This window comes from Nelumbo nucifera, chromosome 1, assembly GCF_055504915.1.
Source record: "Nelumbo nucifera cultivar China Antique chromosome 1, China Antique-T2T, whole genome shotgun sequence".
NCBI classification, from domain to species: domain Eukaryota; kingdom Viridiplantae; phylum Streptophyta; class Magnoliopsida; order Proteales; family Nelumbonaceae; genus Nelumbo; species Nelumbo nucifera.
The window spans coordinates 127,090,481-127,098,871 of NC_142649.1; positions in this window are offsets into that span (position 1 = coordinate 127,090,481).

An 8,391-nucleotide genomic window follows, 5' to 3' on the forward strand; every position below is an offset into this window, starting at 1 on the left:
ATCAACTGTCGGCAGTTTGGTTTCCATCAAAGAGAGTGCCTTTCCCGATCATTACCCTTTGTCCGACAAAGGGGCTGATTCTGTCACTATGATCACCCACTCAGATGAATTCTCAGACTATCCCAACATACCCAAGTTTTGATCCCCATCTAAGGATCTCACTGATTGGCATATCAAAGACAGCCCAATCCGGCACCTAGTGAAATGTCATAATCGAGTCTAGGGGTCAGGTGTAACTTTCCAATTTTGCCCATCTGTCTCCAAGGTTCAGGACAATATTGGAAATTTGGTCCGGTTCAAGGATTCAAGTAATCCCATACTGTATGTGCCTCGGGTCTTACCCTGGTGGCTGAGACAGGCCATCCCAACACTTGGTGGCACACCAGTATCAGTCTTGGCAGGATAAATCTCCCCAGACTTATCCAACGGCTGTGAATATTTAAAACTAACACGAGTCGCTATAAGTGTCTAGTTTTAGGGTCTAACACAGAATTAAACCAAACAACATGAATCAAACATGCACTTTATTTATTTCCACTAAATAACAAAAGTACATCAAATCGGATTGAAGCTAAGGGCATACAAAACTGTCTAATAGCTCCCACTTGCACTTAGGTCCAATCTGGTACAAGCTGAAGTCCCATACTTTCCACGTGTTTCTCAAACACCTTCTGTGTCAGTGGCTTAGTCAATGGGTCTGCCACATTATCCGTTGATGCTACCTTCTGAATCAGGACGTCCCCTCTACCAACGATCTCCCGTAGTACATGGTACTTTCTCTCGATGTGCTTTGACCTCGAGTGAGCCCGAGGCTCTTTAGCCTGGGCGATCGCTCCATTGTTGTCACACAACAACGGGATGGGTGATGTGCTGGATGGAATCACTCCCAATTCGTGTATGAATTTCTTCATCCACACGGCTTCCTTGGCAGTTTCACTTGTGGCAATGTACTCGGCTTCGGTTGTGGAGTCTGCAGTGGACCCCTGTTTGCTGCTTTTCCAGCAAACAGCACATGATCCTATCGTGAAAACATACCCAGATGTAGACTTTTATCATCTGGATCCGATTGGAAATCGGCATCGGTATACCCTAGAACTTGTAGTGAACTACCATCGAATACCAGACAAAACTCTTTTGTCCTTTGAAGGTATTTGAGTATGTTCTTCACAGCAGTCCAATGCTCCTGCCCTAGGTTTGCCTGGAATCTGCTTACCACACTCACCGCCTGAGCAATGTCCGGGCGAGTGCACAACATGGCATACATGACGCTCCCTACGGCTGAGGCATAGGGAACGTCTCTCATGCTCTCAATCTCCTCAGAGGTCTTGGGAGACATCTTCTTGGAGAGAGTGACTCCGTGCTTGAAAGGAACGTTTCCTTTCTTGGAGTTCTCCATGCTGTATCTTTTGACGATTTTGTCAATATAAGCAGCATGGGATAATCCAATTATCCACTTCGATCTATCTCTATAGAGTCAAAGACCCAGTATGTATGAAGCTTCTCCAAGATCTTTCATGGAGAACTGTTGTGATAACCATACCTTGACCGAAGTCAACATTCCTACATCATTCCCAATGAGTAGGATATCGTCCACGTACAACACCAAAAAGGTGATCTTATCCCCACTAGATTTTCTGTAAACACAGGGCTCATCCGGATTCTGCTCAAAGTCAAACGTTTTGATTGCAGAATCAAAACGGATGTTCCAACTCCTAGAAGCCTACTTAAGTCCATATATGGATCTATTAAGTTTACATACCATGTGTTCCTGACCAGCAGCAATGAAGCCTTGCGGCTGCTGCATGTAGATATCTTCACTAAGATCTCCATTCAGGAATGCGGTTTTGACATCCATTTGCCAAATCTCGTAGTCATGGTACGCTGCTACAGCTAGCAGGATCCTAATGGATTTAAGCATGGCCACGGGCGAAAAAGTTTCCTCATAATCGATGCCTTCTTTCCGAGTATACCCTTTCGCCACCAAACGAGCTTTATAGGTCTCAATCCTGCCATCGGGGCTCTTTTTCCTCTTGTAGATCCATTTGTAACCAATTGCTTTTACCCCGGAGGGCGGATCTACTAGAGTCCAGACTCCATTGGTTTCCATTGAGTTCATCTCAGCTCTCATGGCCTCCACCCACTTCTGGGAGTCTATGTCTAACATAGCTTCCGCGTAAGTCACGGGATCCTCTTCACTAGTCAAGGCTTCCACCAGGTAACTATCCTGGTCATAACCATATTGGACTGGTGGTCTGGATACCCGGGTGGACCTTCTAGGTTGGTCATTACCTGGAACTTGTGGGACATCTCTCACTGCTCCTGAGCTCTCCTCATCAAGAACTATTTCCTGACGATGGGTGTCCAGGATGTATTCGGATTCTAAGAATTGGGCGTTTCGACTGCAGAACACTTTCTGCTCACTTGGGTCATAGAATAGATAACCCACCGAATCCTTTGGGTAGCCTATAAACAGGCAACGACTGGTTTTAGATTCCAACTTGTCCACACTTGTTCTTTTAACGTGTGCAGGACAACCCCAAATCTTCAAGTGTCTTACACTTGGCTTCCTTCTAGTCCAAAGTTCATATGGAGTTTTCGGAACTGATTTGGTTGGAACCCGATTTAGCACGTAGATAGCAGTCTCTAATGTGTATCCCCAAAAGGATGTGGGTAATTTTGAGCGTACGAGAAGTGACCGGACCATGTCCAACAAGGTCCTATTCCTCCTCTCCGAAACACCGTTGAGTTGAGGTGTAGCAGGAGGAGCTAATTGTGACACTATCCCATTGTCCTTTAAGTAGTCCCTGAATTCGTCAGAGAGATACTCGCCACCTCGATCTGATCGAAGGGCCTTAATTTCTCTCCCTAACTGTTTCTTGACTTCCTGCCTGAACTCTTTGAACTTTTCAAAGGATTCAGACTTATGTCTCATTAGGTACACGTAACCATATCGTGAAAAATCATCTGTAAAAGTGATGAAATACACGTGTTGATTCCGTGTCCTAACACTCAGGGGACCACATACATCAGTATGTATTAGGTCAAGTGTGCCTTCAGATCTTTCAGGCTTACCGTTAAATGGCCGCTTAGACATCTTACCTTGAAGGCAAGGTTCACAAGTGGGAAGATTTTCTACGGTTAGAAAATCCAAAGGACCATCCTTTACCAGCCTTGTGATTCGGTCAACACCGATATGGCCAAGTCGGTAATGCCAGAGGCACATGGGACTTACTGTATCAAGATTCCTTTTCTTGGGATTTTCAACCGACGTAGTTTTGGTTAAGTTAGTTTATAGAGAAGGATGTAGAACATAGAGACCGTTCTCCAGTTCCCCGCATGCGATGAATTTGTTATTCCGTTTAACAGTAATCATATTACTAAAATAAATAGTATATCCATCAGCACACAGTTTAGAAACAAAAATTAAATTTCTTCTCAAGTTTTGTACATAAAGACAATCTTTAAGCACAAGTACTCCTTCTCTAAAAACTAATTCTACGGTTCCTATTGCTGCAGCTGCAACACTTGTAGTCGTTCCCAAGAACAGTGTCACTTCCCCTTCACTCAACCTTTTGCTAACTTTGAACCCCTGCAGTGAGCTACACGCATGAGTTGAAGCCCCGGAGTCAACACACCAGGACACAGAAGTAACTAACATATTAGTTTCTATGACACAAGTTTCGATGTTACCTTTCTTAGATTCCAGGTAGGCAGGACAATTCCTCTTCCAGTGGCCGGTCTGCTTGCAGAAGTGACAGACATCAGATGCCTTATTCTTCTTCTGCTTCTTAGGTTTGGCAGCTTTCTTTTGGGGCTTCTTTGCCTTTCTCTTTTTCTTGCCCGAATTGTTAGCTTCGGCAAGCATAACCACAAGCTCCTCCTTCTTGAGTAGATCCTCGGCTCTCTGCAACATATTGCTGAGTTCCTGGACGCTGACATTCAGCTTATTCATATTATAGTTCATTGTGAACGCATTGAAGGAAGAGGGCAAAGAATTTAGGATGGCATCCACTTGCGTGTCAAGATCTAGCCCGGATCCAAGAGCTTCTAGTTCATTAATGTATCCCATCATCCGAAGACAATGGTCATGAACTTTCTGCCCTTTGGACATCTGCGGGGTCATGAACAATTTCAGGACCTTCTGTTGAGTGGAACGGTTCTGCTCTTCATACATTGTTCTTAGACTATCCAATATGTCCTTGGCTAGTTCGATCTGATCGAACTGCCTCTGTATTGAGTTGTCTAATGAGGCAATGACAAAGCAGCGGGCTAGGGAGTTCTTATCTTTCCAATCTTGGTAGTCCCTCCTACGGGCCTCAGAAGCCCTATCACCCGGACATTCCGGGGCAGGATTTTTCACCACCTTGTCTAACTTTTCGGAAGTTAGGACCAGTATAAGATTTCTGTACCAGTTGGCATAGTTTGGGCCCTTAAGCTTGTTATCGTCTAGCAGCTTTGCAAATTGACCGTTTGCCATTTTCTGATAAAACAACAAAGATATTAGTCCACAACCTTAGTTTGATTCATGTTACCTACATAGATATGGCTTTTAATCTATGTTCCATTCCCATTTGTTCATCTCTGAGATTTCCCTCCTTTCTCAGTGACGGAGACGACGAAATGTCTCTGGAAATGTGGGAAATCACTTGGGGTGCGTAAAGCCAACTGTTTCAGCTACATGACCCCACCACCTTTCTGTGACGGATCATATCTACTCATCAAATGAGTTTCCCTTTGGCCTCTGTCAGATAAGGTTCAGAGCCGTTTTCAGGTAAACCTTTCTGTCCAGTGAGTGCACACCCATCATATTCAGGTTACGCCAAGGTACCGTGAGAGAGTTCCCATTTTCTGGTGAAACCCCTCCCACATCGGTCTATGACGCCTCTATCATCTTATGAAACACTCTGACAGATCCAACAGCAAATGGATAGCCCAATTTTATGGTGCGTTTCCTCATTACTGAAGGACCCATCATTGTGCTAATGATGGAAGGCCTTTAGAGAGTCCATCACATGGATCTCCCTATCGCATGCATTCATATTTGCTGGAGGGAACGAAATTACGCCCTAGTTCTAATTTAGGTCAAACCAAAGTGGCTCCCACTAACTTTCATAAAGTCAGATTTCCGGTGGGCCTTAATCGGCTAGGGGTTCCGTACGCATCCCTTTTCAGGGTTGTAGGGACCACCAAACAAAGAGGGGTCATCTAATGACCTTAAGGGACACCATGGCAATGATGTGCATTCAGCCATGGTGTGCGCAAGAGCCACTATCGAGTCTTCATGGGCCAAGTGCTTATGGCTCATGATCGCAGTACATCAAACATCCAAACATCACATGTAAAGGAGGAATTGATCCAATCAATTAACTGCTGTAAAGCCCATCGAATAGCCCATTTAAAATCTAAATCATTAACAATTAATGTTTACTAGGTGTATGGGCTGAATTGCAGTTAGCAGTTCGGCCCATACAGCTTATCTCATAATAATGGGCTTTTGCAGTTTTAACCCTTTAAAACTGGGCTTTACAGGTGGGCCGAATTAATCCCTGTAATTGAACATCAGATTTGGAACAGAAAGTGTGAAAAATATGGACTGAAAAACAGTCCTCTTCGAACCCTTGATTCGGTCCAAACAGTTTTGGTCCAATCCAGTCCGAAAGGGTCCAAAACTGATTTTCAATTCAAGAATTAATTCATGAAAGATCTGAAATTAATAATTTTGATTTCAAGCAATTACAAATCAATCTATGGACTGTTCGCACCACCTGCAAAATAGAGGTTAATCTCCAATGTTGTAGTTTCACAAACTGCAAATCGCAGGAAGCGATTTCTCCATCTGCAAATCTCCAGCGCCACCATCTTCCTTCTTCTTTAATCAAGAAAATAAATAATAGAAATCCTATTTCTATTAATTAATTACATTCTTAATCAAATCCTATACATTCAGTCTAGAAAATAAAAAAAAAATTATTTACAGACCGAATTGAATGAAATAAATAAATAAGAAAAAGGAAAAAGGGTGCGTAGACCATCTGTGCCAAATCTGCACTGCGATCTCCAGGTTCGAACAGTCCATTAAATCAAAAATAAATAAAGAACAATTCTAAATAAATTTTGGATTTAACAAAATTAATTTCAGATCAATCGCCCTTAACAAGAAACCAATTCTTGAAAAAAGAAAGCAATCTGTGCAAATCTTGGAAGAACAATTTCTATCCATCTGCACAGGGTCAGATCTGATTTTCTTTTGGTTCAAGATTCGAACCTGTGGCTCTGATACCACTGAAGGAATGGTAGGATCCATCTAATAGACGCCAAAGAGGTTGCAGAATGGGTGGGCGAATTTCAAAAATTTTCTACCTTCCTCCAACTGGGAATCGTATTCCCTAAATTTAGAATACCATATTCAAGGATCTTATCTGAACCAAAATCGAACCAGATCTGAACCAAAAGGTAAAAGGGAGGATTATACCTGATCTGGAGAAGCAGTATCTCCCAAAGTTGGTGTTCACGCCCAAAGAAGAAACCAAGATCCGCTCCTGCTGAAGATGACACAACTGTTGATGGAACGGAACCAGCAGGGTGTGTCCTACACACTGGATCCTTCGCAAGAATCCTATGGAAACTTTTAACACCGAATCTTCTTCAGTCTTTCTTGCAAGACTGATGTCAAGAACTGATTTCTTGACTTCCTATTTCTGCAAAGATCGAATCTTGCAAAAGTAAATGGCGGCGGCATGAAGAGAACTCCAAGGGCGAAGATGGCTGAACTGCTTTTCTTCTTTCTGGAGTATGAATGAGATCTAATCTCAATTCGCAGGGAGAATTCTTTTCACACAAAATTGGTTCGAATTCTGATATGTTTTTGTGTTGTTTTCCTCCTCCTTTCTTCTTGATTAAGAAACCTCCTCATTAGGAGTTATCCCAATCTAAATCTATATTTGGATAGGGGGTTATCTTAATCCTATCTACAGATTAAGTTAGTTTACTCCTGATCTTATCAGGAGGTTACCAGATTCAAATCTAATTTGAATTTGGTCTCCTGGAGTGGATAAGGTCAAAGGCCCAATCCTTTTACTAACATTAATCTCAGATTCGCCCCATAGATGGGTGATCACATCAGCCCAACTCGAAGTGGGCTTTTGGCCCATTAGATGTTCAGTGTTTAACTAGTTTCCAATCTGCTGCCCAGTTGGGCTTCTTTGTGTGGCGTGGGACCCAAGCATTGATCTACACACCAGCCACATGGGTTCGGCCCAGCCTTTAATACAAGGCCCAGCCGAATTCACTGAAAGACTCAGTAAACCCCTGAGCCCATCATATGGACCCTATGGGCCCAACACTTACATTAAGTGGTCCCTGGGCCAAGCCATCTTATAAAAACCCAGGGACTATGGGCAGGTGCAAGATTAGCCCATCAGGTACTATCCTAAATGGTCTTACACTTAACCTCTCAACCCTTAATGATCAAGCACTGCCCGACAAGAGAGGACCTCTCCCTTGGCTGCAAGGAACAGTGCCGCACTCTCCACTCACATGGATCCCGGGAATTAAAACCATTTGCAAACAATTTGAAACTGTACATATATATATAAATATATTAATTTTGCAAAACAAAATTCCAACGATTGAAATCAACTGCCGATAGTTTGGTTTCCATCAGAGAGAGTGCCTTTCCCGATCATTACCCTTTGTCCGACAAAGGGGCTGATTCTGTCACTATGATCACCCACTCAAATGAATTCTCAGACTGTCCCAACATACCCAGGTTTTGATCCCCATCTAAGGATCTCACTGATTGGCATATCAAAGACAGCCCAATCTGACACCTAGTGAAATGTCATAATCGAGTCTAGGGGTCAGGTGTAACTTTCCAATTTTGCCCATCTGTCTCCAAGGTCCAGGGCAATACTGGAAATCTGGTCCGGTTCAAGGATTCAAGTAATCCCATACTGCATGTGCCTCGGGTCTTACCCTGGTGGCTGAGACAGGGCATCCCAACACTTGGTGGCACACCAGTATCAGTCTTGGCAGGATAAATCTCCCCAGACTTATCCAACGGCTGTGAATATTTAAAACTAACACGAGTCTCTATAAGTGTCGAGTTTTAGGGTCTAACACAGAATTAAACCAAACAACATGAATCAAACATGCACTTTATTTATTTCCACTAAATAACAAAAGTACATCAAATCGGATTGAAGCTAAGGGCATACAAAACTGTCTAACAGATGCTCGGCGGGCTGATGCATAGGGTGGCTGGTCCGTCCCTTTCGTTGCTTTATTTGCCTGTACTTTCTTTGCTTCTATGATCTTGTACTTACTGTCGTGCTTCTGTGGTGTAGGTGTAGAAATGGCAAGTGAAGAGGAAATCGTACATCGGATGAAGGA